We start from the raw sequence: 27705 nt of genomic DNA on the forward strand, positions 1-27705 counted from the left end.
GTAAATGTGTTTTAAAAGAGTTTCCGCTTGAGGCACACATAGAACAGCTTACTCTGTTCCCTTGTAAAAGGCTAATCGAGTAGCTTAGAGCATCATAAAAATGATCGTCTCCCCCAGGGAACAGAAAACACCATTTTATCTTTCACATTGTCCATTCTGGGCACACCAGGGAATTATACTTGCTGCTAATGCAGAAGATGAGGGAGCGCTTACCTAAACACACCAAGAATGAGGATTTATAGAGGCAGATTCTAGAGGGGGCGCTGGGATTGGGGCAGTAGTTCACATTCACTGTCTTCTAACAGCTGACCCTGGCAGCTAAGTCTGGGGATCCTGCACACCATGGGGAAGTGTGTGGAGCTTAGTGAGAACCCAGCGTGAGGAGCCCAGCTCTGAGAGACATGCTAGAAATATAAACTTAGTCCATTTTCTCCCAGTTTCAAAGGTGACATTGAGACTATATGGATTGCTGCAGTTGATGAAGCTAAACATTTCATTTCCAACAAAAGGAACCAACATATTACGTATTCTGAATAATGATTTACATCACACATATTACCTTGGAAAAAACATGCATTATACTTTTTCTGTATTAAAATTTAAAGATCAGGTTTGAGTCAGGATTTCTTCATCTCAGAACTATTAACATGTGGGGTTAAATAGTTATTTTTCAGGGGAAGATGACATCCTGTGCATTGGAGGATACTTAGCAAATTCCTGGCCTCTACTCTCTAGAAGCCAGTAGCTTCTGTCCTGGGTTTGTGACAACCAAAATGTCCCCACACATTGCCAAATATCCTTTGTGGGGGAGGGCAAAATTGCCCGTGAGATTTAAATTAATAGTTTAGAGTTCCCTTACATATCTGTGTATAATACACTCACATATACTGGATCTTTATCAGGGTGTACAGGTGCATATGATCAAATAGAAATCATAGCATACCTAAGTATACTTTACTAAACACATGAAATAAAACTTCAGTGCAATCAGTGTCTAGGGAAATCAAGGGGGACAATAATGATCTTCTCAGATGATATATTCATGCGCCAAGGTTTTTTTTTGTTGTTGTTGAACATTTGCTTCAAATATCATTATGTTAATTATAAAAGCACCCATCATTATAATTAAACAAAATACAGTATTCAAAAAATGTTTGTTGAGCAAATTAAATGAGCCAGATGCTATTCCAAGGGTTTGGGTTGAAGAAACAGAAATGAAGCAAATGGATCCCTGCCCTCGTGAAGCTTACAGTAGAGGGTAGTTGTATGATAATTAATAGGTGTGTTAGTCTGTCAGTCATGTCAGACTCTTTGTAACCCCAGGGACACCCACCAGGCTCCTCTGTCCCTGGGATTTCCCAGGCAAGAATACTGGAGTGGGCTGCCATTTCCTTCTTTCCTTCAGGGGATTTTCCCCAGGGATTGAACTCGGGTCTCCTGCATTGCAGGCAGATTCTTTACCATCTGAGCCACCAGGGAAACCCAATAATTATTCATGCAAATATGCAATTAAGCATTGTGACATGAGCTGTGAAGGCAGGGTTTATAGTAGAGACTCTTCCCCAAGGAAGCGAGTTGTAATACGTGTACTGTGCATAGCCGTACTTATGCCACATGCCAGCAATGGTCACTGTTGTGGTTCAGTTGCTCAGTCGTGTCCGACTCTTTGTGACCCCATGGACTGCAGCACGCCAGGCTTCTTTGTTCTCCACCATTTCCAAGAGTTTGCTGAGATTCATATCCACTGAGTCAGTGATGCTATCTAACCATCTCATCCTCTGTAACCTCCTCCTCCTTTTGCCTTCAATCTTTCCCAGCATCAGGGACTTTTCTAGTGAGTAGGCTCTTCACATCAGGTGGCCAAAGAATCGGAGCTTCAGTTTCAGCATTAGTTTTTCCAGTGAGTATTCAGGATTGATTTCCTTTAGGACCGACTGGTTTGATCTCTTTGCGGCCCAGGGTACTCTTAAGAGTCTTCTCCAGAATCACAGTTCAAAAGCATCAGTTCTTTGGCACCCAGCCTTCTTTATGGCCCAACTTTATGGCCCATCCATACATGACTATGGAAAAACCTTAGCTTTGACTCTACAAACCTTTGTTGGCAAAGTGATGTCCCTGCTTTTTGATATGCTGTCTAGATTTGTCATAGCTTTCCTTCCAGGAAGCCAGCACCTTTTAATTTTGTGCTTGCAGTCACTGTCCGCAGTGATTTTGGAGCCCAAGAAAAGAAAATCTGTCACCGCTTCCACTTTTGCCACTTTTATTTGCCATGAAGTGATGGGACTGGATGCCATGATCTTAGTTTTTTTAATATTGAGTTTCAAGTCAGCTTTTTCACTCTCCTCTTTCATCCTCATCAAGAGGCTCTTTAGTTCCTTTTTACTTTCTGGCATTAGAGTGGTATCATCTGCATATCAGAAGTTGTTGATATTTCTCCCAGCAATCTTAATTCCAGCTTGTGATCACCCAAGCCTGACATTTTGTGTGATGAACTCTGCATATAAATTAAATAAGCAAGGTGACAATAAGCCTTGCGGTACTCTTTTCCCAATTTTGAACCCATCAGTTGTTCCATGTCTGGTTCTAACGGTTGCTTCTTGACCTGGTTTCTCAGGAGACAGGTAAGGGGTCTGGTACTCCGATCTCTTTAAGAATTTTTCATAGTTTTTTTGTGATCCACACAGTCAAAGGCTTTAGCATAGTCAATGAAGCCGAAGTAGATGTTTTTCTGAAATTCCCTTGCTTTCTCCATGATCCAACAAATGTTGGTAATTTGATCTCTGGTTCCTCTGCCTTTTCTAAACCCAGCTTGTACTTCTGGAAGTTCTTGGTTCATATACTGTTGAAGCCTTGCTTGGAGAATTTTGAGCATAACCTTACCAGGATGTGAAATGAGCACAACTGTACTATAGTTTGAACCTTCTTAGGCATTTCCCTTCTTTGGGATTAGAAGGAAAACTGATGTTTTCCAGTCCAGTGGCCATTGCTGAGTCTTCCAAATTTGCTGGCATATTGAGTGCAACACTTTAACAACGTCATCTAAGATTTTAAATATCTCAGCTGGAACCTCTACTAAGTTTGTTTGTACAATGGTCACTATTGTTGTTTAGTCATTAAGTCGTGTCTGACTCTTTGTGACCACATGGACTGTAACCTTTTAGGCTCCTTTGTCCATGGGATTTCCCAAGCAAGAATACTGGAGTGGGTTGCCATTTCCTTCTCCAGGGGATCTTCTCGACCCAGGGATTGAACCTAGTCCCCTGCACTGCAGGTGGATTCTTTGCTGCTGAGCCACCATATTATCATTTAAATCAATGGTGGTGCTAAGGTAATTCCACCATGTATTGGAGGAGACTGGAACCGGGACAGCTGTTACCCGTGAAAGGTTTCAGGTAAAACAAAGACTAGGGATCAAGTTAAACTATCAATCCACAGGCTGGAAAAAAAGAAGGAAGACTGGAACAAGAAAAAAGAGTGATGCTATACAGCAAAACAAAAATCTAATACATTCTAATAAGAACTACAGTTGAATACATACATGTATGTATACTGTATATATATATATACATATATATGTATATTGTAAGATTTTAAATAGCAATTCTGTTCTGTAAAAATCTTACAGAGAAAAAGACTTGGGGATTTTAAATTTCTGAACATCAGTTTTCCTGGACAGCAAGATAAGGGGAGATAATTTATATGTTGGTTTATAAATGCAAGGTACAGAGGTACAGTTGCATTTATAAGCTGTCTACGAAGGAGAATCAACCCATGGAACAAGTGCCGTGACAAAGACGAACACTTTTCTTACTAGCTAGTGAGTCTATTTTCCACTCCTGCTTGGGGTCCACAGTGGGTTAGGATTGGGAGGTGGGGTGAGGTTCTGGATCTCATAGAGATTCCACTGTCTTGTAGCGGAAACTTCTGAAACACCATGGCAGGGTAAACTGTGGTCTTTCACCGACTATTTCACTGGTTGTAAAAGTCACATGGCGTTGCCTAACCATGTAGGGGAGAACATGAAATATTTTGAAGAACATTAGTATGTCTGCTATAGACATCACGATGTATATTTTGTGCACTTTACAACAGTGTTTGTATTTAGTACTATGGTGTCTGTGACAGAAACAAAGGAGAAGGAACTAAATGATCCTCAATATAGCCAGGTTAAATGCCACCGTAGGGTAGCATATTATGGAGTGGGGTACTGTGGAGGAGGTCCTCCCATGCTTATGTGGAAAGAGCTGCCAGATGAACTGTTAAGGACAAAAAGGAAAACATAGGGGGGCTTTTATACTGTGAAACTTCTGCTGGCAAAACTGGGACCTTTTCTCAAAAGAGAAACTTTTTTTTTTTACTTGCTAGCCTTCTATACTATTTGGATTACCTACGTTTTGAATTTTTCATTTTTACTATGATTTAATCAAGCATTACTGAATTAATAGGCTAAGAGAATATAATGGTTATATTTTGACTACTCAGATGAGAGACATATTATGACTGTAACAATATCACTGGAGCCCATTCAGAAATCATAGTGCAATATAGGAAAGAATCTTTAGAAGCAATACAAGCTTAGAGCAATTTTAACTTGTTCTCTTTCTTAAGCCTAAAATTGTTCAATGAGCTCAAACTGTGGCTGGCATTTTGACCATCAATTATCACTGTGTATTTATAGATATGCTCTTTCCCAGCAATTTCAGAAGGTTAAAGCAAATCTATATAATCAGTCTATTATTTGCCAGAAGATAAAGTGCCACTGAAGCTTGTGTAATCAAAGGCAAATGGTTCCAAATCTAACTTTAGCATTGGCTGGTGTTAAAATGTTGAAAGAAAGAGCTTTTCAAAAATAAGATAAATGTATATATTTACTTGCAAATATAGTCAAGTTGGGGCTTAAAAACCACAGTCTTTCATGTATGAATATGATTTTATTGACGTGCTATCACAGGGGTATATTACTGGAATTATGTTTTGTAGGAGTGATGGATTTTTCTTGAGTCAGATATTTCTTCAGTGCAGCTGGGTGTGCTCTGGTGCAGTTGTAAGCTTTAAGTGATTCTTCCTCTGGTTGGTCACAGGTTTTCTTCTTTCACCCAGTCAATATTTATGGTTCAGACAGAAATTCAGAGTCACTTCTCCAGGGACAATTTCTGTGGCCTCAGGACTGGGCTAGGCCCCTTGAGTGGATGATTGGAGCCTGCTTTACAGTCTTCCTCAGCTCTGCTTCTTACACCATCCGGGTACAGTTTGTGTTTGACATGACTTGTCTGCCTCACACGACTGCAGGTCTGCTTTGCTCACCGTTGTAAACACACCTCTGATCGCAGCCGCTGAAACGTGTTGTTGTTCAGTCGCCCGGTGGTGTCTGACTCTGACCCCGTGGACTGCAGCACAGGAGGCCTGCCTGTCCCTCACCATCTCCTGGAGTCTGCCCAAGTTCATGTCCATTGCATCGGTGATGCCATCCAGCCATCTCATCCTCTGACGCCCTCTTCTCCTTTTGTCCTCAATCTTTCCCGGCACCAGGGGCTTTTCCAATGAGTCGGCTGTTTGCATCAGATGACCAAAATACTGGAGCTTCAGCTTCAGCGTCAGTCTTTCCAACAACTATTCAGGGTTGATTTGCCTTGAGATTGACTGGTTTGATCTCCTTGCTGTCCATGGGACTTTCAGGAATCTTCTCCAGTACCACAGTTTAAAGGCATCAATTCTTTGGCACTCTGCCTTCTTTATGGTCCAGATCTCACAACCATACGTGACCACTGGGAAGACCATAGCCTTGACTACATGGACCTTTGTTGGCAGAGTAATGTCTCTACTTTTCAACACACTGTCTAGATTTGTCATAGCTTTCCTGCCGAGAAGCAGTTGTCTTCTGATTTCATGTGGCTGCAGTCACCATCTGCAGTGATTTTAGAGCTCAAAAAGATGAAATCTGTCACTCCTTCCACCATTCCCCCCTCTATTTGCCATGAAGTTATGGGGCCAGATGCCATGATCTTAGCTGAAACGTAGGAAGTTTCAGAAGATGGCTATTGAATGAATGTAGGCTGGCAAACGTACGTGTCCATATTCGTGTGTGTGCATGTCTTATGCAGGGTAATTACAGAAGGAGGCAGGGGAACTGCAGGGAGAGTAAAGAGCCATGTCTTCCCCTGTTGCATGAGAAGAACTCAAAGAGAATGATGTAGTGTGTTGGAGTCTGCTCTGAACCATCCTATGGGACATGGAGAACTAAGACAAACCCTGTATTTTCTAGCCCTAGTCCCATCATGGTGTGATTTTTGAAATCATATCTCAGGCTTTGGAAAACTACTGTGGCCACTGGACTGTTATGTCCACCGCACTGCCCTGGTTCCGGGTGGGGATGGGGAAAGATAGTGGGATTATATTAACCCCTGTTGACAGGAGTTGGATTTTCCTATAGAGGAATGAAGATATAGACTGTCAGGCTTTGAAAGCATGACATGAATCTATGGGCTAGCAGACCATTAAATATCATGTAAACAGGTAATTAGAACTAGCAATGTGGTGTCTTTGGGGGGACACAATGAGAATGGCTCGGTCTTTCCCTCTCCACCTGTAAACACATTTCATTTGCTACCTTATAGTTTCTTCTAGACTTCCCTAAACACCCATAAAGTCGCCTCCTCATACTCAGCCTTTCTCCCAGTGACAGACTAAGGAATGAAGCAAGGTTGTTAAGAGGCGGCCATCTGCTCCACTAGACAGATCCATGCTCTTGAAGGTCCAGGCTAGATTGAATCAAGGTCATCAGAGAAGCCGGGCAAAGTTGTAATCAGATGATCTCTGGGCTGATGATGAGGGGGATTGATCCCTGGGAAGGGTGAAGGAAGTGTAGACAGGGGAGAACACAGGAATCACAGTGATTTCAAGGGCTGAGAAACGACTATGTCTAGTGGTACACTGGGAGTTGAGGCTGCACCCAAGAATTGCATCAGTTGTGCCCTTGGTATGGAGATTGGATATTATTTTGCAATCAAACAGGAATCGTGTAGTTTCTGAGCAGCTGAAATTTCTCATCTGTCTGGGTTTCAGCAGGATAAGCTGAGTCAGTGTGGAGGAATGGCAAAGCAGTGCTAAAGTCATTAGAAGGTAAGCACCAGAAAGAGTAGATTCTAAAAGACAGAGATTTTGATTTCTTATATTCTGTTTGTAAGTTTGTTTTCACTTGAAATTTTTAAAGTTTATTAAAATGATGGGAAAATCATCAACTTAGAAGACAGGCCAAGATTGGAGAAGAGTATCAAGATTTTGCTAAAGGATACCTGTTTTGTGACACTGGTAAACGGAAAAACAGAAACACAATTGGACAAGCTTAGGACCAATTGAAAAAGAAGTAGCCGTGCTTGTTGCTGTTGGTCAGTGCTTGATGGCATAGTTGACTCAGCTGGAATCATGAAAAGACATGTATCTGTATCACTGAAGAGTGAGGTTTGTTATACCAATGGAGGATGCGTGTTGTGTGTGAGTGAGTGACTCAAAGTCTCTCAGTCGTGTCCAGCTCTTCGCGACCCCATGCTCCACACAGTCCATGGAATTCTCCAGGCCAGAATACTGGAGTGGGTAGCTTTTCCCTTCTCCAGGGGATATGTGTAGGCATTTGTGTATATTGTATGCACACACCACAGACACACACACACACACACACACACACACACACATTTTGTAGGATAATTGCCTTATAATATCGTCTTGGTTTCTGCCATACATCAACATGACTCAGCCATGGGTATATATATGCCCCTCCCTCTTGATCCTTCCTCCTGTCTCCCACCCCATCCCACCCCTCTAGGTTGTCAGAGAGCACCTCACCAGAGATTTTTAAATTGTAAATACTGTAGCAATGTTAATTTTATTATCTGACAGAACTTCTTTTCCCAATAATTGCTCTGCAAGAATTAAATGCTAAATCAGCAAAGTTCTAGACTTTTCAGTCAATCTGCTTATTATACAAGATTATACAATTTCTGTTAAGTAGTTCCCAGAGGCTTCCAAAACAGTTTAACTTTGTCCTAAATGTAGATTAATTTCTTTTCTATTTCCCAGCCTCATTTAAGCCTTTTAGTGTGAAGTATGATTCGTTTACCTCATTCTTAAAATTTGATTTAAATATCAGGAAAATTAACTCTCAGAAATGTTAATTCCTTTGATATATTTTAGGAAGTAAAGCACTAGAGGTTTTCATATTAATTTTGGTTGTACTTTTTTATTACCTACCTCCAAATATATGTATATAAACATATGTATATTTGTATAATCTCTGATGACATGTGGGAAATTTCATGTTGCCATGGAGTTTCTCCTGTGAATAAAGGATATTTGTTCAAGGAAATAAGGGGAATTCCTGCAAACGTAGCAAGACCTTTGTCCAGTGTACCCTGTTAAGTAATATATGTACTTTATTTGGCCTGTGCTTCCTTGGTATATAATTCGTTAAAAATATGAGAATGTAGCAACATCAGCTAGCCCAGAAGCAATGCTATTAACCTGTGTGGTCAGGGCAGCTGGAGCCGTGTGGGAGCAGTTAATCAGCTAATGGATATTTCCGTAGGGAGAAGGTGTCAGGTGGTGACGTATGAGTCGCACAGCCCAAGCGGATGGAATCATGATTCCACAACCACAGGCCCTTTCTCTGGGTTGTTTTGCTGCCTGTCTCTGCAGACCTTTTCTCCTCCTCTGCCACTTTACTATTGCCTGTCGTTAATTTACTGCATCCATTGTTTACAGAATTACTGAATTTATAAGATAAAGGATGTTTTGTATTCATAAAAGAAGCAAGTTTAATTATAAATTATGTTACTCATATCTGTAACTTGCACTGAAGTAAGGCTAGCTTTTAAAACTTTACAGTATATTTTCTGCTATATATATAACATTTTGTAACTTATTATTTTAATACAAGAAACTACAATAAACTATGAATAATAGGTCCAAATCTCACCACTAGATAAACTCTGGAGTTGCTTTTTCTAGGTGGTCTCATCTTCAAATTCTGTCAACAGGGTGAAGGATATTATAAAATATTTTAGTTTTTGCTTTTCTGGAAAGGGAACAAGGGTATTTCATCATTTTAATTTGTATCATTATGGGTGATGTTCTCGATTCTTACTTACTGGCCATGACCAAAAATGCTTCTTGCATCTAATTTATCTTTAAATGTTTTAAAGTATGCTTACTGGATAGAGATATCATAGCTCAGTTGGTAAAGAATCCACCTGCAGTGCAGGAAACCCAGGTTCGATTCCTGGGCCAGGAAGATCCCCTGGAGAAGGAAATGGCAACCCACTCCAGTATTCTTGCCTGGAGAATCCATGGACAGAGGAGCCTGGCGGGCTACAGTCCATGGGGTTGCAAGAGTTGGACACGACTTAGCGACTAAGGAGAGAGATATATTACATGCAACTCTCAGGATATGAGATAATTTCAGTCTATACAAATAAAATAATTAAATGTTAATAACTTACTCTTCATAATAATTGGTAAAATCTGGGAAAACGTGAATAGTATCAGTCACATATATTATTCATCAAAACATGTTTTCAATTTCTTATCAAGCAAGAGAGCACAGCAATAGGCTGTCAATCTGTCAACCACAGATCAGACCAGTGGTTCTCATAGTGGGGTCCCCAGACCAACAGCATCAGTAACACATGGGAACTTGTTAGAAATACCTAATCTGGCGCCCCCTAAAACCTAGTAATCAGAATACTGGGGTGGGGCCCCTCAATCTGTGTTTTAACAGGCCCTTGGGGTGATTATGGAGCTTCCCCGATAGCTCAGTTGGTAAAGAATCCACCTGCAGTGCAGGAAACCCCAGTTCAGTTCGTGGGTTGGGAAGATGGAGAAGGGATAGGCCACCCTCTCCAGAATTCTTGGGCTTCCCTGGTGGCTCCGCTGGGAAAGTGTCCGCCTACAATGTGAGAGACCTGGGTTCAGTCCCTGGGTTGGGATGATCCCCTGGAGAAGGGAAAAGCTACCCACTCCAGTATTTTGGCCTGGAGAATTCCATGGCCTGTATGGTCCATGGGGTTGCAGAAAGTCAGACTCCACCAAGCGGCTTTCACTTCACTTCACTTCAGGTGATCACGATGAAGCAAGCACCTTGAAGTTTGAGAATAACTGGACTAGAGTGAGGAGCCTCAGATGAAATGCTGCTTGAGCTGCTTTTCTCACCCCCTGCATCGTGGCGCTTTGCACCTTTTCTCTTTTTACTTTGAGGGCTGTGCGGCTCTGCTGGCCTTTCTCTGGCTGCGGCGGGCAGGGGCTGCCCTTCGGCTGCGGTGCACAGGACGCGGGCTCCGGGCGCGAGACCTCAGCGGCTGCGGCTCCCCAGCTCTCGAGCACAGGCTCGGCAGTTGCGGCGCTGGGTTTAGTTTCTCCGTGGCATGCGGGATCTTCCTGGATCAGAGGTCTAACCTGTGTCTCCTGCGTTGGCAGGCTGCTTCTTTACCGCCTAGCCACCAGGGAAGCCACGACGCATTTTCTAGTAAGACCTCTCTCCTCCTTCTCTCTCTCCCCTTCTCTTTCTCTGTTTCTCTGTCTCTCTCTTACACACACAAACACACACACATACATACGCATTCTATTTATTGGTGTCTTTATTCTTTAATCTTTTCTAGATAATAGCTTCGTTAATGTATTGCTACATGTGGAGAATCTATTAGCTTTTAAGATAAAAAGTTCGTTTGCTAAATTTTCCCCATATGTTCAAACTCATAAAGTGTTTGCTGTGATCGTGATGTATAAACAAAAAGCATACTGCTCAACTTGGCATAACTTTAAGAATACTTTTGTGGACTTGCATCAGCACTGTTCTAAACATGCTCTGCTGCTGCTGCTGCTGCTGCTGCTAAGTGGCTTCAGTCGGGTCCGACTCTGTGCGACCCCATAGACGGCAGCCCACCAGGCTCCCCCGTCCCTGGGATTCTCCAGGCAAGAACACTGGAGTGGGTTGCCATTTCCTTCTCCAATGCATGAAAGTGAAAAGTGAAAGTGAAGTCGCTCAGTCGTGTCCCACTCTTAGCGACCCCATGGACTGCAGCCCACCACGCTCCTCTGCCCATGGGATTTTCCAGGCAAGAGTACTGGAGTGGGGTGCCATTGCCTTCTCCCTAAACATGCTCTATTAAAATCTAAATCTTTCAGACTAGAGGTCATTACAGAAGCCTTATTATGTGTCAGGATTTTAGACTGAAAATTTCAAATCAAATCTTATTTATTCCTAAAGACCATGAATGGAATATGCATATTATTATTATTACCATTATTATTATTTATCTTTAAAAATATGTTGAGGTGACATTGGTTTGTAATATTACAATATTAATATTACAGATATTTCATGTGTAAGACATTATATTTAAACTTGTATGTGCATCACAGTGTGCTCGCCACCAAAAGTTTAGTTTCCATCAGTTACCCTACGGCTGATTCTTTTTACCCATTTCATTCTCTCCATATGGCCCATCTGGCAACCACTACTCTGTCCTCTATATCTCTATGTTAGTTTTTGTTTGCCACGGTTATTGCTAAAACTGTATGTTACTGTCTTTACATATCTTATTTCCTTCAATCTTTATAATAACTCTATTTTTCTTGTACACATAGGTCTGCAGTAATATACATTATAAAAAGAATTGGATAGACACTCAACATTTTAAATGTGTGTGACTGAGACTATTAAACTCTGCTCATCAGAACAGATTCTAAATAGACTTTAGATTAACCTAAAGGCTTTTAATGAAACTAAATTTTATTAAGCAGTTATCATATTTAATATTTATATAACTTTCATGTTATCTAATATTGTGGGGTTGAATAGTAGGATTTTCTTTCTATGTAAATAATTCTTTGGAAAGATTATTTGTGTCCTAAGGAGCTATAACTATGCTGTTGTGAATTTGGGTATCTTCTAGGCTGAGGAGTTTCTGGAGAATTCATAAAAGTTTTCTATTTTGTAGTGCAGTTCAGTCCAAGTCATCATTTTCTAAATGTTGAGTGTCTATAAATTCATAGCTTCAAAGAATGGTACAGTATTGAAAATGCAATAATGAATAAGAAAATGGATTCATGTTGATGTGTGGCAAAACCAATACAATATTGTAAAGTAAAAAAAATAATAAATACAAAATGATATTAAAAAAATAAAATCTTGAAAAGAAAATGGAACCTATTCTTCCATAAATAAATTCACTCTGGTCCTATTAAAGTTCATCAGAATTTAAGAATAATGCAAGAGTGTAGTGCCTGTTTATTAAGTGCTACTTTATGAGCTACTCTTTTGGAACCAAACTTATAAAGAACTATGTTTACTTTTGCTGTGGAGCCTATTCAAAAGAGGATGCTAAGAAAACTGGAGGCACTCATTTTCTTATTTGCATCAAAGTAACAAAATGGACTTTGTACTAGGAGATGTGTTTATCAAAAACAATTTAATAGAAGATTGTACTTATAACAAATATTGGATTTTTTGGAATTAAAACATTGAGGTATTTGAAGCACAGATAAAGTAAGAAATCTGGGTTTCTGTAGTTGTCAAACAGAGAAGAAGCCTAAAGATAAATAGATCATCCTTTATGGAAAATGTAATTAACTTATGTGCACTTTAGTAGCACTTGAGTGACAGAGAAAAATGGAGATTGGCCATAACGATTTTAGAGGAGAAATGGACACAATCCAGTGATTCTGCACTGATGAGACTTTGCCTTCCTTGAAGGACAGATATGGATAATTTTGTTTGTAAAAAATACATCCCATTACATTCAGAGAAACATTCTTGATTGGAAATGTGATGTGAGATAATTGTGTGAGGTAATTGGGCAGTCAAATGTATAATGTTTTGCCTACTTAAAGTTCACCTCCATCAGGATTTGGGGGCATTTCCCAGTGGGTTGACTGGTGAGAAGCAGAGGGCTTCCTACCAATATGGACGTCATAGGGGGATCCCACCTCCTTACTGACTCTCTGGCAGCCAATGTGTGGGCTTGCATCTAAGACTGGGATGTTTACTTGCTTCCTACCCAGACCAGGTGCTGATGAGTATATGACTGTGGGAGAACTGGTTCCTAGCTCTCAGCTCTGAGGACTGCCTTGGTTTCTGGGCAATTTCTAACCGAAGTCCTTGAGAAGAATCCCATGAATTTGCATTATCTTTCTACTGTATTTCCTTCTTGCTTATGGTGATCACTATTAGTTTCTTTTGCTTGCAACCAAGATCTGTAATGTTGGAAAATATTTTTGTATCTATTTCTTAAGAGTTTGCTCTAGTTTTAGTAATGTGCATATGTTGCAGTTCTATTTACTAAGGAAAATCATGGTTTATGCCTCCGCATAGTTGGACTGTGAAGAGAGCTGAGCACCGAAGAATTGTTGCTTTTGAACTGTGGTGTTGGAGAAGACTCTTAGGAGTCCCTTGGACTGCAAGGAGATCCAACCAGTCTATCCTAAAAGAAATCAGTCCTAGGTGTTCATTGGAAAGACTGATGCTAAAGCTGAAACTCCAATACTTTGGCCACCTCATGCAAAGAGTTGACTCATTGGAAAAGACCCTGGTGCTGGGAAGGATTGAGGGCAGGAGGAGAAGGGGATGACAGAGGATGAGATGGCTGGATGGCATCACCAACTCGATGGACATGAGTTTGAGTAAACTCCGGGAGTTGGTGATGGACAGGGAGGCCTGGTGTGCTGCGATTCATGGGGTCTCAAAGAGTCAGACACAACTGAGCGACTGAATTGAACTGAGCTGATGCCTCCACAAATTTACAGCTTCAAGCAGGATGTGAATCAGTATGGAAAGTGCAACATACAGAGTAATAAAATAATCTTAGTGTTAATATGCATGTTAAAGAACTAACATGTTCACAGGATATATTTTGAAGCCATTTAACAAAGTGCCATGACTTTTCACACACAGTAGCCCTACTTTCATTGGATAAGTTTGAAAACAACTCTGTGTGTGTGAATGTTTTGTGGTGTTTAAAAAAAACCTATGCATGATTTTCTCAAAACCACCCTATTCAGAAACTACTTTTTTTTTTTTTTAACATGAACTGCTATCTCCAGAGAACATGTATAATTTGAAAGGGGGCTCTAAGATTATGATCCAATGACTGACTTTTCCAATAAAAAGAAAATTCATCCATCTTTTCTCTTGCCTTTGTATAACTGAAAACAACTTCTCATTTTAAATGCTAATAATTCAGGTCTTTTGAAGCTACTAAAATACTGAAAAATCTTTTTTAAAAAAAGTGCTGATACCCAAGTGCACAAATGACTCTGTATAACCTACCTGCTGCATAACCTGTTACTAGATATAAAGAAATAGATATATTTAAGACATATCTCCCTTTATACACGCTGAACTTAATACAAGTCCTGTGTAAAGATAAGGAGGGAGACAAACTGTTTGTTTCTGTACACTTTCATCTAAAATAGATCAAGTTGTACCCATCAACTTTCATTCCAACTTTGATTCAATAGTGAGACCTAGTTGTGTGTTTACCAATGTGAAGATTTCTGGCAGCCAAATCTTCAAAGAAATTACTTCATAGACTTTCAGGGAGCTAAGTAGGGGAATGATATAGGAACTTTTTTAATCTGATAATGTTTAATCTGCAACTAAATCTGGGTATCTTTCTTTCCTAGCATACCATATCTTATTCCTTAATATGAATTAAAAAATACCTTTGTCTTCAAAAGTATTATTCAAAAATGGACAATGTGCTGATGTGCTCAGTTGTGGCCGACTCTTTGAGACCCCATGGACTGTAGCCCACCAGGTTCCTCTGTCTATGGAATTCTCCAGGCAAGAATACTGGAGTGGGTTGCCATTTCCTTCTCCAAAAGATAGACAATAGGCAAAAGAATAAAATTATCTTTAAAGACTTTTTTTTATAATGCAGAAAGCTTGTTGAACTGGGGGGTTGATAAAAAACAAATATAAATCTGTTGGTTACTGTCAATTACCTCAAATTAATATCTGATTTAAAACTTAATTTCATACTATACCCAAGTAGAAACTAAGTCACTGTGAAAGAACAAACAGATATTTGCAATAGAAGGTGGCTTGTTTTAGACAGTATTCCTGCACTGATTCGGGCAGCATTAGTGTGGGGATGGGAGTGATCAGGTGACCAGTAGTCACTGGAAGTCGTTGGAAGCTGAAGCTCCTATACTGTGGCCACTTGATGCAAAGAGCTGACTCACTGGGAAAGACTCTGATGCTGGGAAAGACTGAGGGCCAAAGGAGAAGGGAGCAGCAGAGGATGAGATGGTTGTATGGCATCACCAACTCAACGGACATGAATTTGAGCAAATTCCAGGAGATAGTGAAGGACAGAGGAGCCTAGCATGCTGCAGCCCACGGGGTCCAAGAGTCGGACACAACTTAGCGACTGAACCAGAACAAGAACAGCGAAGTGCGCTCAGCGATGTCCAAGACACACACTGCTTCACGGTCCTTGTACTGAGGGTGGGTGACCTCGCATTATCTAATAATAGCACTCCTGTACATGCAGCACATCCTTTACTCTCCATCTTGCCAAGGTGAATCATTTTCAGAATCCACCTTGGACTTTTACTTGAAAATGTTGCATTTACCACTTCGTTGTTTTTTTCCTTTCGCAAATTCCCCTATCGTGATAAGAATGTATTTTTAAAAATAATCAACAATTCTGGAAGTGAAAAGAGTTCTGAGAGTCCACCATTAACTAAAGAGATCAGTGGCTGGGGAATCAGAAGGTGACCCAGAAATGGTAACTAATTTAGGAAGCAAAGTAATTCTGAGCCCAGAACTTTGTGTGGAGGAATAGTGAAGCCATCTCACCCACCTGAGAAGCCCAATACTCAGGGGTTTCCATTTACCCCTCAGTGAGGGTCGGGCCCGGGTATGAAAAGAGAAAAAAATTGACAGAAAATAGGAAAATATTGACTGTTGACACAGCACAAGAAATTTCCTCCTCTCTACACATACAGGAGTCTATAGTTTCTCAAGCTGGCCCGAGGCAGTTCTGTGTGTCACTCTCAGTTCTGACTACCTTCTTTTCCAGAAATGTCGTATCTCTGTGAAGCAGGATGCTCAGTGATTTCTGTGATGCATAGATTGTGCTGCATGGAAATTAATGTGGAGTAGGGGCTGAGGGTGCTGATGTCTGTTCTGACTTTAAAATTTGAGAAGTCGTGCGTGCATGTTCAGTCGCTCTGTCGTGTCCAACTCTGTGCGACTCTTTGGACTCGAGCCTGTCAGGCTCCTCTGCCTGACAAGAATACTGGAGTGGGTTGCATTTTCCTCCTCTGACGATCTTCCCGATCCAGGGATGAAACCTACATCTCATGTGTCTCCTGCATTGCAGGAGAATTCTCTACCCACTGAGCCATAACAGGCACACACTCACTTTTCATTGAAAACTATTATTATTATATTTTCTACAATTGACAGATATTGTTTACTCATATGGCTGCTAAGTTGTTAGGGGTATGGATACGTATTGCATTGCTTGGTCCCAGTGACTTAAAAGAGGGGGATTGTTTGGTTATTTCTTTTGCCTAGGGGCACTGTGGAAATAATCACACATGCGCCAATGGAGCGGTGATCTGCGAAAGTTTGGGACCCTTTGGACTAAGCCAATTAAAGCAATGCCATTCTTTTGTGTAAGATCCTAACTGCCCCAGCCTGCCTGGGAGTTAGGAGTCACCTTAGGATCCAGTGTTGGTCAATGAGATGCAGGAGAAATTGTACTGTGTAACATCTTAGAGAGTCATTTCTCTTCCTAATAAGAGCTGTCCATGGGAGATGAAAAGATTTTGCCACCGCGGTCAGCCCCTGCTTCCTGCTTTTGAAGGTGGCCCTGTTGCCTGGAGCTGAGTGAGCCGGCATGCCATATCATTTGACAAGCAAGAATACAAAGCAAAGTACTGAAGACAGCAGGGAAGAACAGCAACCATCTACCTCCAGAGTTCTCATTAGATAAAAGTAGAACCTCGGCTGGTTTAAATCACTGTGGGGGACTTTACTAATACTTGTGTCTGAAATTCCTAACTGATGTAATGAAAATGTAAACATGGACGGGTCTTGAGTTAACAAAAAGTGTGAAATCGCAACTGTACATGGCGAGTTTGTGAGGCATTGGAGGATGGTGAGGCTTCACAGAGTTACCATCTATAGAGTCAAAGGCAAAAAAATTATGTACAAAAGTACATCACTTTTTAAAATAGGAAGGTAAATGCTAGAGGAAAGATTGAGGGTGTTTGCCAAGAGAATTAGGATAGGGAAGGTAGGGGTAGTAATAATAACTAACGTTTAATCAACCCTGAATATTCATTGGAAGGACTGATGCTGAAGCTCCAATACTTTGGCCACCTGATGCAAAGAGCCAACCCATTGGAAAAGACTCTGATGCTGGGAAAGATTGAGGGCAGGAGGAGAGGGGGCGACAGAGGATGAGATGTTTGGATGGCATCACCGACTCAATAAACATGAGTTTGAGCAAACTCTGGGAGATAGTGAAGGATAGGGAAGCCTGGTGTGCTGTACCATCGGGTTGCAGAGTTGGACAAGATGTGGAGATTGAACAATAGTAAAACATGTACTTTGCTCTTAGCGTGTCCCAGGAGTTGTTTCACATGTCAGTTCTATGAGGTAGAGACTTTTTAATGTCTCCATTTATCAGATGAAGAAGTGAGGCAGAAATACAGCAAATAACTTGATGGCTAAAGTAGGAGACTGCTGTTGTTTATTATTAAACTTTTCAGCAAGCTTTTATTTTTTTACTAAGTACTTTTATTAATGTAGCAAATATAAAAAATCACTTAAAAGATTTCAGCAACCAAAGTTTTACTCACTTCTGTTTTTTAAAGAAAGTAAATATCTCTGAATTAATATTCTATGAATCATTAAACATTATCCTCTGGTAAAATTGAAAGCACGTTCAGGAACAAGACAGAGACCACTTTCAGTACTATTAAATTTCTGATGTTTGCACATGTCAGGCAAACTTTTGGAAGAAGGACTTTGTGTTTGCAGATGAAATCCTCTACATGAAATAAAGACTGAAATTCTAGAGCATCAATGAAATAGAAAGTTGGGATTGGCAACACAGACCTTGCATTTGCAACTTAACTTAGGTGGCTGTTGCTATTTTATTGAGCACCACATATGCAAATAGATTGAAGTAATTTTAAATTCAAGCAAGATCAGATACAATTAGGAAAATATAAAATAACTTAACTTCATCTTAACTTTCACCCCAGAGAAATCACTATTTTTTCCTTTAAGATAACTTCTTAGTATTTTCTTGGATCTGAACAAGGCTTTAAGGATTGTTTAGTCTAACTTAGACCTGGTCTGCAAACATCATCAAGAAATGGTACCACAAAGACAGAATTAGATCAATAACTGAAAGGATAAATCCACACACATGGACACCTTGACAAAGGAGGCAAGAATATACAATGGAGTAAGACAATCTCTTATGGTGAAACTTAACTTGTAAAGAATGAAACTAGATCTTTCTTAACAAAGCTAAAACTCAAAATAATATAGTCATTGAACTAATATATAAAGATAATTATATGAAAGACAATATGAGATTTCCTAAGGCTCTTTCCTTTCCCATTAGTTTACCCAAATCAAAGTGCCTGCTAGGTACAATTAGCTGCAAGAGACTTTACACACTGGGAGACGGGAAAGGGACACCAAATGCTCTTGTTTTTGTCGTTGCTCCTCATGTTGGAAATAAAGTGAATAATTTAATCCAGCTTTTATGAGAATCTATATCTTAAGAATTTGCTTTATCTCTGGCAACAGAATTTGTTTTCATCTATATGAAAATTATGATTGTTAAGTCACCCTCTATATCCAATGGTATGTTCTTCTGGTTTTTTTTTTTTTTTTTTGTATTGACCTGAATGCTCCTTTTTAAAAAAAACATTTATTGGAGTTTAGTTTATTTGCAATGTTACGGTAGTTTCAGGTGTACAGCAAAGTGAATCAGTTATATGTAGACGTATATCCACTCCTCTTTTTTCGGATTCTTTCCCCATATAGGCCAGTACAGAGTATCGATTTGCCCGTGCTGCACAGCAGCTTGTGATTAGTTATCTATTTTATATATAGCAGTGTGCATATGTACATAGACTCCCCTGTATATACGTGCCACAGCTTCTTCACGCATTCCTCTGTCGATGCACACTGAGGCTGCTTCCGTGTCCTGGCTGTTGTGAATAGTGCGGCCGTGAACACTGGGGTGCACGTATCTTCTTGAAGTGAAGTGAAGTCGCTCAGTTGTGTCCGACTCTTTGCGACCCCATGGACTGTAGCCTACCAGGCTCCTCCCTCCATGGGATTCTCCAGGCAAGAGTACTGAAGTGGGTTGCTATTTCCTTCTCCAGGGGATCTTCCCGACCCAGGGATTGAACCCGGGTCTCCTGCATTCCAGGCAGATGCTTTAACCTCTGAGCCACCAGGGAATCTTCTTGAGTTGTGGTTTTCTCCAGGTATTTGCCCGGGAGTGGGATTGCTGGATCATATGGTAGTTCTATTTTTAGTTTTTTAAGGAACCTCCACACTGTTCTCCATAGTGGCTGTATCAGTTCACTTTCCCACCAACAGTGTAGGAGGGTTCCCTTTTCCCACACCCTCTCCACCATTTATTGTTTGTAGATTTTTTGATGATGGTCAATCTGTAGTTTTGATGGCTTCATTGTAGTTTTGATTTTCATTTCTCTAACAAGTAGTGATGTTGAGCATCTTTTCATGTGCTTTTTGGCCATCTGTATGTCTTCTTTGAAGAAATGTCTGTTTAGGTCTTCTCCCCATTTTTTGATTGGGTCGTTTGTTTTGGGGTATTGAGCTGCATGAGCTGTTTGTATATTTTGGAGATTAATCCTTTGTTGGTTGTTTCATTTACAAATATTTTCTCTCATTCTAAGGGCTATCTCTTTGTTTTGCTTATGGTTTCCTTTGCTGTGCAAAAGCTTTTAAGTTTAATTCAGTTGAGTTCAGTTCAGTCGCTCAGTCATGCTCGACTCTTTGCGACCTCATGGACTGCAGCACGCCAGGCCTCCCTGTCCATCATCAACTCCTGGAGTTTACTCAAACTCGTGTCCATTGAGTCGGTGATGCCATCCAACCATCTCATCCTCTGTTGTCCCCGTTTCCTTTCACCTTCAATCATTCCCAGCATCAGAGTCTTTTCAAATGAGTCAGTTCTTTGCATTAGGTGGCCAAGTATTGAAGTTTCAGCTTCAGCATCAGTTCTTCCAATGAAAATGTTTCTAGTAGTAGCTTCTAAATCAGCAGTACTTCTTACTCATACTTCCTGTGTGGGATACTACATAATTCATGGTCTATAAAAAAATACGCATATATATATATATATGTAAAATACCTTTTTAAATGATGAAATCATCACTTCATGACTTTCATTCTTGAATATGTTCTTTGATTTAACTGGCTAAATCCAGCATGATTATATAGTTTACATTTCACTAATCCAAATGAAGGCAAAAGACGGGAGAAAGATTAATTTTACAAGTTGTATACTAAACAAAAAGATGTTTATACACAAAGGAAAGCATTGTCCTTTATTGATTTTACATGGATACGGATTTTTTAAAAAAATCATAAATTATCATAATTGAGAAGAAAATTTAGGAGTAGAAGGAAAGACAAATTTGCATGTAAAGATTATTTTCTATTTTCACGTTTCTTTTTCAAACAGTTTATACAAGCAGCCTAACAATAAAGTTGGATATAGGATCAATATGCAAAGTGAATAGTTTTTATAATATACCATCAATATATATATACCATCAAAAAACAATTTGAAGGCCCACACATATGTGCCTATCTATATTTAAGATGTATAATTTACAACTAAAATATAGTGGATTTAGAAATATATCTAGCAAAAGTTTTGTAAACCTTGTTCATGGGTGTTATTAAAATTTTGTTCAAATGCAGTAAGTAAAATTTTAATAAATGGATATATATCCCATTATCATGATGGAAGCACTTACTTTTTGAGGCTATTCTTTCCAAATTGATATTTAGACTTGAGACCTCAAGATATTTAGACCTGAAAATCTGCAAAAAATTTCCATGAAACTTGGCAAGCTGATTCTTGGGTTTATATAGGAGTCCAGTGGTCCTAAAAGACAAGGCACGTTTGAACAAGAAGATGGATAATGAGGGGAAATGTTTCCTATTTGAAGATTAAGATTTTAAAAACCATGGTAATTAATATAGAGTATCACTGATACATGGGTATATACATTGACCAGCATAGTAACACATGGGTTTCCCTGGTGGCTCACATGGTAAAGAATCTGCCTGCAATGCAGCTGAACTGGGTTTGATCCCTGGGTTGGGAAGATCCCCTGGAGAAGTGAATGGCAACCCACTCTAGAATTCTTGCCTGGAAAATTTCACGGACAGAAGGGCCTGGCGAGTTACAGTCCATGGAGTTGCAAAGAATCAGACACGACTGAGCGACTAACACACACACACAACATAATAACATACAAAGTCCATACATGGTACCAGTAAAATCATGGATAGAAATATAAACTTGCATTTCCTGAGGAAGGAAGCATGTATATTCAATAAGTAAACATTTGAAGAAAGTTTAAATTCACCATAATCAGAAACATGCAGAATGACCTACTATGCTGTGTTCATTCAACCAGCAGAAGCAAAGTCGAGGTAAAATCCCCAGCGTTTAAGAGGATGTGGATCAATGAAATTTATCATTCATTACTGTCAGCAATTTAAATTGGCACAACCATGTTGAAAACTAGTTTTATATTAGCTTATAAATTTGAAATTTTATATACCCGGAAATTCTATCTCTTGTGAAATATTTATTAGAAATTTTACACCTTGCACCAGGAGACTTAAAGCAGATAATTCATAGCAGCAATGTTCGTGATTTTAAAAATCCAGAATTGGCCCAATTTATTTTTTAAAAATTGTATTATATTCACAAAATAGATAGCAACAAAATTAATGAACTATGCTATACAAGGGTGACAGGACACAATAAATTATTCTTGTAACATCCTATTGAATGAAAAATAAAAAGGCTACATGAAGAATGGGTTTTTTTTCATGTCTTCAACAACTAGCAAAACTAGAGTTAGTTCATGGGTATTTCTTATATTACTTATCTTCATTATTTTTTAAAATTAAGAAACAGACTAAAAATTAGAATGAAATTAAAGAGAGCCATGTATGAACTCATAGTGACAGAGAATGTGAATCAAACACTGTGATTTCTCCCATTCCGTGTAGCTGATAGAGAGAAATAAGAGACCAGGGAAGTTAATCCGTTTGTCAAATGTCACACAAATACCATGGTACAAAAGCTGAATTCAGTCAGTGGGATTTAAATCCAGTATCTTCCCACCAGACCACATTACCACAAAGAGCAGAGGAATAGAAAAGAGTAGTTCTTTAAAAGAGCTTTGCACAAAACTTGTTAAATTGTGGAAGGTGTACATTCCTTGTAACTCTTTAAAGAGCAACATTTTTCTCTAAGACCCATAAGTCTAATTTATACAAAGTTTGTTTCCTGTAATATTTTTCTAGCTTCATTTGAAAATAATGAAATAAGAGAATAGCTATACAAAAATACAGGCAACAGCACTGACATTTTAAATATTTACAATAACTGAAAGCAAATTTTGTCATGCATTCTCCCATGCACTTTGACTCAAATATCTTGTAAAGCATTTTCATAACATTTTACCTTGTCAGAGCTGAAAGAAGCATTTGAGATCATCTATTCCAAATCCTATTCTATAGATAAAGTTCCCAATGTTACAGTGCTCATAGCCAAGCCTGGACTCAAGGTCACTTCTCCTGGTGTCTAAATCCCATGGAAGTTTCTAGTCCTGATCTAGTGACCTGAGGGATTTCTGTCATTCTGGACAGAATAGTGCCTGTAGAAGCAATTTGAGGAAGAGAAAGTGAATGCCAAATATTCTAGTGTATTCCTTACATGGGAGATGGATGTACCACAAATTTATTATGCGTCTACAAAGTGCAATCACAGTGGAATTTAGCAGCTGCTCCCCACCGAGCCAGTCCCTCTGCTGCTTCGGGTAAACTTTATGAAAAGTTAGTGAGGATGGAGAAATAAATTCGTGCTTATTTAAAATATAAAGGAATAAAATTGGTGTGGCCACATGGGAAATGTCCTTAGTTATTTTCACCTATTCTTAAATAGGGAAAAGGTGTGGAATGCTTAATTGACGTCTTTATAAAGAGATGCCATTTTTGAGGGGAATCAAATTAAATCTAATTTCAGGCTTTATTCAAAATATTTCTCTTATTTCTATTAATAAAAAGTGAGCACTTTGAATGCTATCAAATCGCAGGAAACAGCTGTCTTTCAAATTTATAGTTTAGGCTCACCTAGAAACAAAACAAAACTCCCAAAATGTCATATCCTCTACTTGGAAATTCCCTCTCCTGCCCAGTTAGTGACTCAGACTCCTGTCTGTTATTTAAAATACAGTTTACACGTTACCTCTTCTGGATCTCCCAGTATATTAAGCTTCTTTCACTTTTATCTTATCATAATGCTCATTGCAATTGGACTTGCTTTAGGGTTTCTCACAAGTGTGTCCATCATTGCACTGTGACCCATGGAGGCAAATACTGTGTCTTACTCACAGTGCCACTGTGGTCTGAACACGATTTGGTGTTTTTTCTGGCTGCGCTGCTTAGCATGTGGGGTCTTAGGTTCCCAACCAAGGATCAAAACCATGCCCCCTGCATTGGAAGCTCCGAGTCTTAACCACTGGAGCACCAGGGAAGTCCCCTAAGCGTCTTTCTCACCTCTCAGAGTTCTGCCTGTGTTGTAGGAGGCTGGGAACCTGTGGACTTTGTTTCCCAAACTCCTACTATTTCTGGGTCCTGTTAGGTTCAATCAATGAGAGGTACAAAGGGAAAATGCCCCTCCTTTCTTGGAGCTGCAAGGGGAGTGCCAGGAGCAGCCTGGGATCGCTGGGAGCTCCTGGGAGGGCTGGCAGGGTTCTGAACGTGCCATTAGGCAGTTCCGTTCCAGCCGTGCCTGCCCGGGGGCACAGCGTCCAGGGTAACATTATTAACTCCGCTTCTCTACCTCAGGAGTGGTGGGGTCCTCCTGCAGTTATGAATAACCTTTCTTTTGGGGCTTCCCAGGTGGCACAGTGGTAAAGAATCCACCGGCCTGCCAGTGCCAAGAGATACAGTTTCAGTCCCTGGGTTGGGAAGATCCCCTAGAGTCGGACATGGCAGCCCACTCCAGTAATCTTGGCTGAAAAATTCCATGAACAGAGGAACCTGGCAGGCTACAGTCCGTGGGGTCTCAGAGAGTCGGACACGACTGAGTGACTGAGCTGCACAGCCTTTCCTTCTGTCCTAACAGCTCTTTCAATACCCAGAGAAGAAAATTCTCTGTTAAACTCTCTGTGTTGCATTTCACAGAACAGTTCTGTTTATTCATATTTGGAACTGTTGCAATGTTTACTATAAAGTAAGGACTGTAAAAAATAATCTGGATGTGAGACGGCCCTTACTAACTAAATATGATTCCAGGGCTGCAATTACCAGGTTTTGTTTTAAAGGGACACGAAACTCATAAGAGCAAAGCAGTCTTTTAAGATGATTATAAAATCAGTCTTTACACAGATGTATATAACCGACTTTTGGACTCAGAGGGAGAGGGAGAGGGTGGGATGATTTGGGAGAATGACATTCTAACATGTATACTATCATGTAAGAATTGAATCGCCAGTCTATGTCTGACGCAGGATGCAGCATGCTTGGGGCTGGTGCATGGGGATGACCCAGAGAGATGTTATGGGGAGGGAGGTGGGAGGGGGGTTCATGTTTGGGAACGCATGTAAGAATTAAAGATTTTAAAATTTAAAAAATAAAAAACTAAAAAAAAATAAATAAAATAAAATCAGTCTTTAAAAATTATTATAAAGTCAGATTTAAAATGATTATCTCAGTCATCATTTCTGTTTAACACTAGCAGATACCCCACCCCCTCTAACTCACTGTGTTAGGTCATTTGTAGGTTAGCTCATTGTTGAGTATAAGATGTTGTCAACATTATATATACCCAGCACATTAAATGCAAATTTATTTCAAATTTCAAAAGATAGTGATTTCAATATCAAAAGATTAAGAAAAGCCCTTGGAAAAATTGACTGAAGACCACAAATATTTTTGCAAAATTCACTTTTGTGTTTATATTGTTGAAGTCAGATAGATGCAAACTGAATGTCAGCATTTAGTCAGTTTTGTCAGAAATAAAATTTAAAAATAAAGAAAAAGAAGACTCAGCATGAGTTAGGTTCTTCAGTGGTTACAAAGTCTTCCTATCCCACCGCATACCTCTCTGTGATGTGAATCGCCACCTCCTCCTGTCACTAAAGTAGATTCTTTCTCCAGCCCCTTAAATCTGAACTGGACTTGTGATTCGCTGTGACAAATAGAATGTGTTGGAAATGATATAGTGTGAGCTCCAGAAATTAGGCTTCAAGATACCTTGCTGCATCCTCATCCTCTGATCACTGCCCTGAAACCTCCATGTAAGGAAGCCAAGTTAACCGCGTGGAGAACTGAAAAGCTCCAGCTGGCATCCAACCAACACACATGAAAAGAGGCCACCTTGGATTTTCTAGTCCACCAACCACCAGAAGTAGGAGAAACAATAAATCATTATTGTCTCAGCCACTGCATTTAGGGATGGCGTCTACATAGCAGAGTTTGGCTAAAAATACAACAGTTGCTTCAGTTTTAGATTATTTTAATAACTAGTAAAGAGTTGCAATATTTTAATGATTGTTACTTTTTTGAAGACTGTGCCCTTGCCCATATAAAGCAGTAATTTATTTTAAAATCCTTGGGAATGCATGTAAGAATTAAAGATTTTAAAATTTAAAAAAAATTAAAAAAAATAAAAATAAGTTAAGTTAAAAAAAATCAATAGTACTTTTAAAGCTAATTTTATATTTTCTTCAAATAGTATCCCATTCGTGAATAAATATTTGTCATTGTCAGAAATCTCAATTTCTGAAAGAAAGTGAATGTGCAGATTTTTATGAGTGAGCAAAATATTCATCCTATACTGGTTCATATCTTCAAGAGAAAAATGACATTTAATAAGCAGGCCAGTGATTTTGACAATACATGATATAATGAGATGTTTTCAAAGGACTCTATGAGTTTCTTAAAATTTCCCTCTATGTTTAAAACAAAATTAGCAGGGTCATTGAGTAAAGGTACAGTGTATTCAAGAATGTACAGCTTTATAATTTGTATAATGTGTATTTTGTTCAGTATTGTTGAGGTTGCGTTTCACTTCATTGCAGCAGAAGCAGAGTGTACATTCTGATTTGCTAGTAATATATAAAGCTCCCTTTCTGTGAGGGTGAGATTTTCTTGAAAATGAATCTAGTGAAGAAATGATACCTATATAACCACACACTCAGTATTCGATGTTATCAAGATATTGTTAGATACATAACTATATGTATATACATATGTAATAAGAAACACAAGTTAAGTAAAAGTAAAAAAAAAATTAAAAAATAATAATTGTAACCTAACAGTGGACCTGTATTCAGTGGCGTGTCAGTGGTGCTTCTTGTGCAAGAAAATTTTGACATTCTTAATTTAATCAGGGGGTTCAATGATGTAAAAGAATTTAACAAGGACTTTGTAACTTAAAAAGGCTTACATCACTTGGGAATTTTTTTAGCAAATAAAGAGAACATAAATATAATGGATTTGAATAATACAGTTTTTCTTTTAGTCTAAAGTGGACCCTGGGTAGTGTAATCCAAACATACAACAGATAACTACAAGAATTTAAAGTTGTGTATACCTGTGGTGGATTCATGTTGATGTATGGCAAAACCAATACAATATTGTAAAGTAATTAACCTCTAATTAAAATAAATTAAAAAATAGGTTATGTCAACCTGAAAAAAAAAGGAATTTAAAGTTGTCAAAACTAACATTTTTACCCTTTGGTAAATATATCTATGAGATATGTTTTGAAATCTAAGTATGAATATATTAAATCTCTCATTTGGGCTAAACACGTAGTGACGTCAAATACATTTATAATTATTAGCTGTTTTTTGAAAGTCTTTTTAAGAAGTTTCTTGGGTTTACTTTTTTTCTTACAATTAATTTATTTTTTATTGAAGGATAATTGATTTACAGAATTTTGCTGTTTTCTTTAAAACTGTTGAGGTATAGAATCAGCATACATAAAGCTATATTATATTTAATGTGTACAACTTAATACCTTTTCTTGGATTTTGTTGCTGTTTAGTCACTCAGTTATGCCTGACTCTTCTGCATTCCCATGGACTGTAGCCCACGAGGCTCCTCTGTCCGTGGGATTTCCCAGGCAAGACTACTGGAGTGGGTTGCCATTTCCCCTTCCACCAAATCTTTCTGACTCAGGGACTGAGCCCACGTCTCTACCACTGATCCACCTGGGAAGCCTGTTTGTACATTAATAATGATTCGACTCTTTTATTAAGCTTTCCTGTGTCATGGGAGCTAGAAAATTTGCCTTAGTTGTTTTCATACAAGATTCACGACAATCTTGCAAGGCAGGTATAAATAATAAGTCTTAGAGAGATTTGGTGACTTGCTGAAATGGGTGA

General features: G+C 39.2%; 1 non-coding gene across 1 annotated transcript; it reads right to left on the reverse strand.

Moving 5' to 3' along the window:
* Positions 1-19419: 19419 nt before the first annotated feature.
* TRNAS-GGA (transfer RNA serine (anticodon GGA)) lies at positions 19420-19491 on the reverse strand. Its single transcript has one exon. It is a non-coding gene; the product is annotated as a tRNA-Ser (tRNA).
* Positions 19492-27705: the final 8214 nt, after the last annotated feature.

This window comes from Ovis aries, chromosome 14 (assembly GCF_016772045.2).
Source record: "Ovis aries strain OAR_USU_Benz2616 breed Rambouillet chromosome 14, ARS-UI_Ramb_v3.0, whole genome shotgun sequence".
Taxonomy (NCBI): domain Eukaryota; kingdom Metazoa; phylum Chordata; class Mammalia; order Artiodactyla; family Bovidae; genus Ovis; species Ovis aries.